This window comes from Microtus pennsylvanicus, chromosome 22, assembly GCF_037038515.1.
Source record: "Microtus pennsylvanicus isolate mMicPen1 chromosome 22, mMicPen1.hap1, whole genome shotgun sequence".
Taxonomy (NCBI): Eukaryota; Metazoa; Chordata; class Mammalia; order Rodentia; family Cricetidae; genus Microtus; species Microtus pennsylvanicus.
Genome location: NC_134600.1, coordinates 27,825,452 through 27,835,280, shown reverse-complemented (window position 1 = coordinate 27,835,280; position 9,829 = coordinate 27,825,452). Strand labels below are relative to the sequence as shown.

General features: G+C 37.5%; 1 pseudogene; it reads left to right on the top strand.

The window, feature by feature from the left end:
- The first annotated feature begins 357 nt into the window (after positions 1-357).
- On the top strand, positions 358-1,779 carry LOC142839839 (elongation factor 1-alpha 1 pseudogene; annotated as a pseudogene).
- Positions 1,780-9,829: the final 8,050 nt, after the last annotated feature.

Genomic DNA, 9,829 nt, shown 5'->3' with positions numbered 1-9,829 from the left:
CCAGTAAGGAGAAGGCATGTTAAAAAAAATACAGAGCAATAATCACTTCTCTCCCCCCCGCCCCCCAGCAAATGTTCAACATCTTAGCCAGTTTTCAAATGTGGACCCAACTGACATTTTAGTTTACACATGAACAGCAAAGCTAGGTGACTAAAGGCAGAGATTCAATAGCTACTATGCTTGGAAGAAAACTCATTCTTTCATCTATTTTCTCTGTGTCTTGAATGATTTCATCTCTGTGTTTTTGCACGTTCCTACAAAATGGGAATGCTAATAATAATATACCAATATCACAGGGTTATTTGAGCATAAAAGATAATCACACAGTAAATGACTAGCAAAGAGTGATTTTTTGCAATGTGTTTGCCCCAGCACACAGATGTGAAAACACCTGCTAGTTCAAAGCCAAAATGGGAGAGGAAGACTCATATCAACATTGTTGCCATTGAACAATAGAACTAGGCAAGTTCACCACCATCAGCTACCTGATCTACAAATGTGGAGGAATCGAGAACTAAACCATCAAAAAGTTTGAAAAGGAGGTTGTTCATATGCTCCTTTAAGTCTCCCTTGGTCTTGAACAAGTTGCAAGCTGAATGTGAGTGTAATAATCACCATTGGCATTTCCTGTGGAAATTTGAGCAAGCAAATACTATGCGACTATTATTAATGCCCCAGGACACAGAAACTTTATCAAAAACATGATTACAGGGTCATCTCATGCTGACTGTGCTGTTCTGATTGTTGGTGCTAGTGTTGGTGAATTTGAAGCTGGTATCTCCAAGAACGGGCAGACCTGTGAGCATGCCTTTCTTTCTGGCTTACACCCTGGGTGTGAAACATCAAATTGTTGGCATCAACAAAGTGGATTCCCCGGAGCTACCCTACAGCCTGAAGAGATACAAGGAAATTGTTAAGGATGTTAGCACACACATTAAGAGAATTAGCTACAACTCTGACACAGTAGCCTTTGTACCTCGTTCTGTTTGGAAGGGGAACAACAGGCTGGAGCCACGAGAGAATAGGCCTTGGTTTGAGAAATTAAAAGTCACCAGCAAAGATGTCAGTGCCAGTGGGACCACACTATTGGAAGTTTTGGATTGTATCCTACCCCCAACTTGTCCAACCAGCAAGCCTCTTCAACTGTCTCTCCAGGACGTCTACAAAGTTGGCGGTATTGGCACTGTTCCTGTGGGCTGAGTGTAGACTGTTGTTTTAAACACTGGCATAGTCTTTTCCTTAGCTTCATTCAATGTCACAAAAGAACTAAAGACTATTGAAATGCACCATGAAGTTTGGAGTGACGATATTCCTGGGCACGGTGTGGGTTTGATGTAAAGAATGTATCTGTCAAAGGTGTTAGACACAGTAATGTTGCTGGTGATGGCAAAATTGGCCCACTAATGCAAGCAGCTGGCATCACTGCTCAGGTGATTATCTTGAACCATCCAGGTTAAATTAGTACTGGCTATTCTCCTGTAGTGGGCTGTTCCAGCTCACATAGCATGCCAGTTTGCTGAGCTTAAAGAAAAGATTGATCATTATTCTGGTAAGAAGCTGGAAGTTAGCCTCAAATATTTGAAAGCTGATGATGCAGCCATTGCTGATATAGTCTCTGGCAAGCCCATGTGTGTTGAGAGTTTCTCTGGCTATTCTCCATAGGCTTATTTTACTGCTCGTGACATGAGACAGACAGTTGCTGTGGATGTCATCAAAGCTGTGGAAAAGAATCCTCCCATAGCTGGCAAAGTGACCAAGTCTGCCCAGCAAGCTAAATGAATATCCTCCCTACCACCTGTCACCCTGGTCTTAGTCAGTGGTGGAAGGGTGTCTCAGAACTGTTTGTCTCAATTGGCCATCTAAAGTTTAATAGTAAAAGCCTGGTTAATGATGACAGTGCATCGTAAAACCTTCAGAAAGAAGAGGAGAATGTTTGTGGACCATCTTTGTGTGTGTGGCAGTTTTAGTTATTTCAAAATCAAGACTTTTACTGGAAACAACTTGACCAAGAATCTGTCACAGAATTGTTAGAGCCATTAAAACAAATCTAATAAGAAAAAGAGAGTGCATGACCCATAGCGAGTCTTAAGCATTGTTTTTCCTCAAGCAAAGTGGAGTAGCTCATCTGTGACGCTAGTAATGAAAACCCGAGACAGGAGGATTGTCACAAGTTTGAGATTGCCCAGAGCTAGGTAGTGAGATTCTGTTTTGTTTAGCTTTGCTTTGTTATAAACAACAACAGCAAAGAAAACGAGTTAGCTTATAACTTTCCTGATACTGGGAAATGAGGACATAAAGTAGAAGCATGTTCTTCATTCTCTGAGTACCAGCCTACTGTCTTGTTTTGAGTCTACAATCAGTAACTGATTGTTGAGCTGGTAACCGTGGCTCCAACACTTTGTCCACGGGGCATAGTTACCCTTTCTCACCAGTCTAAAGTTTCTGTCTAGAATCTCTTTGTCTCTAGACAGACTGGGATCTTTAGTCCCTTCACATGAGAATTCTGTTTCTCACAACTAGTGTAGGAAATCACACATCAGTGTTCGCTGACTGACATACAAGTTAAACAAGTGCAACAATTTTAGCTGTGTAACAAAGAGCTTGTCATTGATTTGGAATGGAACATCCTCCCTGACATACTGAGATGCCTAGATTTTGTATTGTCAACTGGACTAAATAATATTCATGGATTATGTTCATGCATCTATGGTTTTTAACTGACCCATAAGACAAACTCAATTCCCCCAACTCGATCTTCACTGTTCAATCGCATCACTTTTGGGTTTTATAACAGCTCAATCTGAGTTGCATAGATATGTTCTTTTTGTGAAATCCTCACTCTGAAATGATAATAATTAATAAAATAACATCCCTCTGGATATGAGCTAGATAATTTAATGTTTTACACCACCAAAAGACATGGTGTGATGGTGGCATGCCTGTGGCATGACTGTATGACTTCATATGTTCAAGAAAAGTTACTTTCCCTAAACTGCACATGTGGACTGGTACAGATGGTTGACAAGGTTCCACATCCACCCCCATGCCCTATCAACTCTCCTTAACTTACCCACTTAACTAATTTTGACTCACAGGATATACTGTGTTATTGAACAATGACTAATTTAATTATTATTTTCATGTGTTAGAATTGTCCGTAAAGCTGGCATACAACATATATAATAGAAATGCACTTATCTTCTTATTTTTAAATATTAATTTTATAGAGTCTAATAATTTTTTTTTTGGATTTTCGAGACAGGGTTTCTCTGTAGCTTTTGGTTCCTGTCCTGGAACTAGCTCTTGTAGTCCAGGCTGGCCTCGAACTCACAGAGATCCGCCTGCCTCTGCCTCCCGAGTGCTGGGATTAAAGGCGTGCGCCACCACCACCCGGCTTAGAGTCTAATAATTTAAAGAATGTCCCCAAATGTGATATAAGGTGAGTTTAAGAGTAGAAGTCAAAAAAGTGTTTTAGAAAAGTGTTGGACTTTTCATTATTACAATTCTATTTTACAGAGTTGAAAATTCATGTTGAAAATGAGGTAATTATACTATTTTACAAATCTTTAAATAAGTTACAATCCTCTTGGTGACTAATTTCCCTGCTTTTCCATTAATTCTAGATGAGATTCACTCTGAATGGGTATCTGTTCTGTGCTTTGAGTCTTTAATTAAGGTTTCTACTTTTAGAGAGTTTTTAAAGTTTAATGAGATTAAATCAATTGGTAGTATAACACTGAAAAATTGTGTACAAATATAAGTTAAATATTGGGCACACCTGCTATTTCTGACAGCACATTCACAGGTAGCACTGAATGATTTAAATTACGAAAATAAGTTATAATTTCTCACTTAAGAAGATATTTAAAATAATATTGGTAGATCACATTACTTCTTTAGAAACAAGACTTTTTATTTTCAATCTAACATTTAGCTTTGTCTGAACCCAAATTCCCTGTATTGGCTATATTTTAAAATAAAATTTCAACTAGGAACAGTACTATTTCTCACAAAAATGTATTATTTCTGGTTTTGAAGAATTATTCCTATGCAATCACTTGTGCATGAGAAGAATCATGCTTACCAAGTAGACTTCATACATTTAACATGTACCGTACACTTGACTCATCAACTTGCTAACTAACAATTCGGGTCACTTAAGGAGTTATCTGAATTTGCTCTGAATTAAATGAGAAGACCAGTTTTCATGCAATTTTTTTCTTTTTTGAAATGTTGCCTTCTAAATATCAGGAAGAAATTAATATGTTTCAAAGTTATTTAGTTTTCATTTGAATTTGAAATACAGTGAAAATATGAGGTGAACGTGAATAATGTATGAAAACTAACCAAATATTTACAACCACCACTCCTCGTAAACCCCAGACTCATTTTTTTAATTCTTCTCTCTTGCCTTACATCCATCCACACTGCATCTTTCCCTCCCTACACCCCTCCCAGCTCCATGACTCATGTCCCCTCTCCCTCAGATCTACTCCTTCTTGCTTTTCAGAAAGAAACACAGGCCTCCTAAAGATACCAACTTGACATGGCCTAACAAGTTACAATAAGACTAGGCACAAACCCTCATATCAAGACTGAGCAAGAAAACCCAGTGAGAAAAAAGGGAGCCCCATGCTCAGGCAAAAGAGTCAGAGATAATCTCTGCTCCCACTGCTAAGAGTCCTAAAAGAACACCAAGCTATATAATCATACTGTATATGCAGAGAACCCAGCTCAGACCAATACAGGCTCCCTGATCACTGCTCATATTTCTGTGAACCCCTATGAGCCCTCCTTAGTTGATTCTGTAAGCCATGTTCTCATGGTATCCTTAACTTCTCTGGCTCTTTGTTGGTTTGAAAGAAAATATCCCCCTCCTCGAGTCACTCTATTGGGAGATGCAGCGTTGTCGGAGGAAGTGTGTCACTGTACGGGTGGGCTTTGAGGTCTTATATATACTCAAGACATGCCCAGTGATTCATATCACTTCATGTTGCCTGTGAGTCCAGATGTAGGACTCCTGGCTACTTCTCTAGTTCCACGTCTGCCTGCACTTTACCATATCTCATCATGATGATAATGGACTAAACCTCTGAAAATATAAACCACCCCAATTAAATGTTTTTTTTTCTTTATAAGCATTGCCATGGTAATAATGTCTCTTCACAGAAACAGAAACCCTAAGGCAGACTCCTACAATCCTTTCTTCTCCTCTTCTGTGGAGTTCTCCTCGCTCCACCTAGTATTTGGCCGTAAGGTCCTGCATCTGCTCCCATAGGCGGATGGTTACACCTCTCTCCTGACAACAGGGCTAGGAACAGATCTACAATTACCCCAGCACATCTTGCAGGCAGGACAGACTGCAGATTAGGTCTATTTGAGGCAAGTCTAGGTTGTTTCCAATTTCTTACTATTATGAGTAATGCCATTATGAACGTACTTGAGCAAGTGCTCTTGTAGTAGAATGGAGCATCCTTTGGGTATATGTCCTAAGTGGTGTAGCTGATCTTGAGGTAGAGAGGTAAATTTTCTGAGGAAATACCATGTTTATTTCTATAGTGGCTGTATAAATATGCATGCCCACCAGCAATAGAGGAGTGTCCCTTCTGTCCCACATCTTCATAAGCATGAGATGATAAAAATTTTAGTCTTTTTTTTACAAGTGTAAGTTGGAATCTCCAAGTAATTTTGATTTGCATTTCTCAAATGGCTAAGAATAGTGAACATTTCTTTAAGTTTTTTATGCTCAAGATTCCTTTATTGAAAATTCTCTGCTTAGATTTGTGCCCCATTTTTAATTATATTATTTTTTATGTCTAGTTTCTTGAGTTTTTCTATAAATATTGGATAATAACCCTCAGTTCGATGTGGAGTTGGTGAAAATTTTTTCTCATTCTGTAGATTGGCATTTTGTCCCTTGTCTTACAGAAGTTTTCAGTTTTCTAGGGCCCCATTTATTGATTGATGTTCTTAGTTTTTGTGCTATTGAAATTTTAAAAATGACAGTATCTCTAATAGTGGCAAAGAATCTATAGTAAAACCTGGAACTGTAGCTAGCTTTCTAGAAGGTTGTTGTCTGTACTTAGCTTTCTGTGTGTCTGGGGTGACTTGAGACAATGATTAATTCTGGAATTTCAGAATAAATAATTTTATTATTTACTTATATATTTCATATATAGAAAATTGTTCATAGTGGAGTGTTAAAGATGTACAATATAATGAAAAGCTTTCATGTTGACTTCATTTGACCAATTGTTTTACTGTCTCCATGAGATCACGCCATCAGTTTAATAAGTTAGTAGTTAAAATACCTGACAAATTTTAAGTCCTATGTAGAAAAATGGTAAAATCATCTGATCTATAATTATTTTATTGATTTTATTGAGCTACATATTTTTCTCCACTCCCCTCCCCCTCCCCTCTCCTTCATCCCTTTCCCATGTTCACCATGCTCCCAGTTTACTCAGGAGGTTTTATCTTTTTCTACTTCACATGTAGATTATGTTTGTCTATGATTAAATCTATGTTTGTCTCTCTTAGGTTCCTCATTGTTGCCTGGGTTTGATTTGTAGGCTGATTTTCTTTGTTTTATATTTAAAAACTACTTATGAATAAACACATATAATTGTCTTTCTGGGTCTGGGTTACCTCACTCATGTTTTCTAGATCTATCCATTTCCCAGCAAATTTCCAGATGTCATTTTTTTCTGCTGTGTAGTACTCCATTGTGTATATGCACCACAGTTTCCTTATCCATTCTTTGGTCAAGGGGTTTTTCTGTTGTTTCCAGGTTCTGGCTATGACAAACAATGCTGCTGTGAACATAGTTCATCATGTCCTTGTGGTATGGTTGATCATCCTTTGGATCTATACCCAAAAGTGATATTGCTGTTATTAAATTTATAAACATTTAAATTATCCTTTATTTGATAAAGAACTACATTTCAAGAGTCGTCTCCTCATACAACAGAGAGTAATTTTCAATAGAGAGTCTGCCTGCAGAATAGAAGAAATCCACAGGGCTCCCTGACAGTCTTTCAATCATGTGAGATGGGATGTTTTGTCTTTGCCTCTCTTCTTCCATTGAGTGACAAGCGCTAGAGGACTATCAATGCAAAGGAAGAGATTGTCCATTTCATGTTGATGACAAGTTTAACCCTGGAAGACCTATGGATCTACTTATGCTTTTACCCTGAGTAAAAACTTTTAGTTAAATTATTTCTGTCAGGATGACTACATTTGTTTAATGGACCTATTAGCAAAGCAGCATCCGTTATCTCTTTGTTGTCAATACATTGACTCCTTTTCACTAAAACCATCAGACTCTTAGGGGCTCCAGTATCCAAATGAAGTTAAAATTACCTTTCTTTATACATAAAAATTCTTTATCAAGAAAGCTGCAAATTTGAATTTTGAAAAATGCTGTGTATCATTATCACCTATGTATATGTGTATGTGTCTTTCCATCTACCTACCCACCCACCTACCTGTCTGTCTATGTATGCATGTATGTTTGTATGTATCCATCTATCTGTCTGTCTGTCTGCCCACCCACATATTTATCTATCAAATAGCTAGCTACCTTCCTATCATCATCTATCTACTTAATATCTACCTATAATCTATCATGTGTTGTTGTTGTTCACTGACACACTGTTGTTCAATTCTAGACACACTTGTTGCACTATAGAAAAATTATAACTCTACACATTTTAAAATCCATTTACTAGTTGAATAGCTAAGTTGGTTTTAGATCTTGGCAATTGGGAGCAATACCACCATGAGGATAGAGTATAAACTTTGATTTGACGTACCAATTTCAATTTTTTTGGCATTTATGCATTAGTAGGAGGGTGCTCAATTTATTTTCTGTTGTCTAAAGAATTTTCTTGTTGTTTTCAAAAATTCTTGAACTTTTTGACCAGTACATGTGGATTTTCATCTTGTTACCATAGCCCAACAGAATTTATCCAAAATATGAACTCATGAGTGTTGAAGGAGCTGCGGGCTGCGTTCCTGCCACCCTGCCCCCAGCCACCGGCTAGCTTTACCCAAAATAACAACACACAAACTGTATTCATATAAACACTGCTTGGCCCATTTCTATTAATAATGTGTAGCACCACGAGGTGCACTTACCAGGAAGATTCTAGCCTATTTCCATCCTGGGTTGGACCTTCATCGTGTCTGCCCTGGAGAGGAGAGGCTTGGCATCTGAGCTCACTTCTTCTTCCTCCCTTCATTCTGTTCTGTTTACTCCACCCACCTATGTTCTAACCTATCAGGCCAAGCGGTTTCTTTATTAATTAACCAATGAAACAACAGATTGATATGACACTCCCACATCACATGAGTTTGAATTCATATATATGAATTCAATATGTGTGTGTGTTGATTATAAAAAAGCATGCAAAGGATTAGTTTCATAACATTGTGAAATATCTAAGTGGTCTTACCAGAAAGAACTTGCTGGCAAATATTTTTGCTGTCACCGGAGATGTGCGTCCAATGCCAGCAGCACGTGTGAATTCCCGTCTTTTTGGTTATGGCCATTCTAACAGGTATGAGTTGATAGTTCCTTGTGGCTTTGGCTTTTATTTATATTTAGTGTGCATCTTTTTATGGGCCTTCTGAGCGTTTGTATGTTTTCTTTTCTTTTTGTTTCTTTCTGCTTTTTTCCTTCCTTGGTTTTTGTTTTTTTCCAGAGAGTGTTTCTCTGTGTACTGCATCTCAAGTGCTGGAATTAAAGTATTAAAGGCATGAATTACCACTGCCCTGCAGCACCACTGGCTAGTATTTATATGATTTCTTTGGCAGCATGTCACCAGATAAAGGCTCTTCTTCATATATATATATATATATATATATATATATATATGTGTGTGTGTGTGTGTGTGTGTGTGTGTGTGACTTGAAGGTATTGTACTCTGTTGTATACATTTTACTTTAAATAATAAGTCATACATAAAAGAATATTTTACTTTTTTATTGCATTTTTTAATAACTGGCCATTTTATTATGGAGGAGGGGGTATAACAATTCTAATAGGCAGAAAAAGAGGAAATTTGCTGTTTGACTTTGTCTCCTTAAACTGTTAGAGAAGTTACACCAATGAAGTCTCAATAACATGGCTACCTAAACATAATGTGAGCAAAGACCACACCAATAGACCTGCTAATGTGGTAAGGGGAAATCTCAGGAGGTCCCAACCTTAGACAAAGTTCTTAAGGCAACTAAGAAATGTTGAGAGTGGGAGAATGTATTTTCTATGGAACAGCACACCAATTGGATAGCCAATGCTCTGAAAACACAGACACACACATACACACACACAGTAAACACAGGTAACGTTATTGGGACTGTATTTATGTATTTAGGAATACACACACACAAAGTAACAATAAATGGAAAAAAGAGGCCATGAATTTAAAAAAAAAAGCTGGCATGAAAGTGGTACATGGTATGATGTAGAGGGAGGGCAGGGATGGGGAGAAATAATATTTAGTTGCACTCTAATCTCAGCAACTTAAAAGCTATATAATAAAAAAGAAGAAGGATTATGAGCAAATATGACAGGTTGGGGACACAAATAGGATCAGGATACATGATGCAAAATCCACAAAGAATCAATAAAAGTTGTTTTTATTTTTTAAAGAGGGGGTTACTCTACCTTACTTAAGTGAATCTACATGATTTCTTATGGAAATTTAATCTTATAGAGAGGTTTTCCTCTCAAGGGAGTCTATATTCCATGAAAGTGTCAACCAATTCAAACTTTCCCACTTATACTAACTCATAACTTTCGAAAATACTACAAATTAAGTAAATT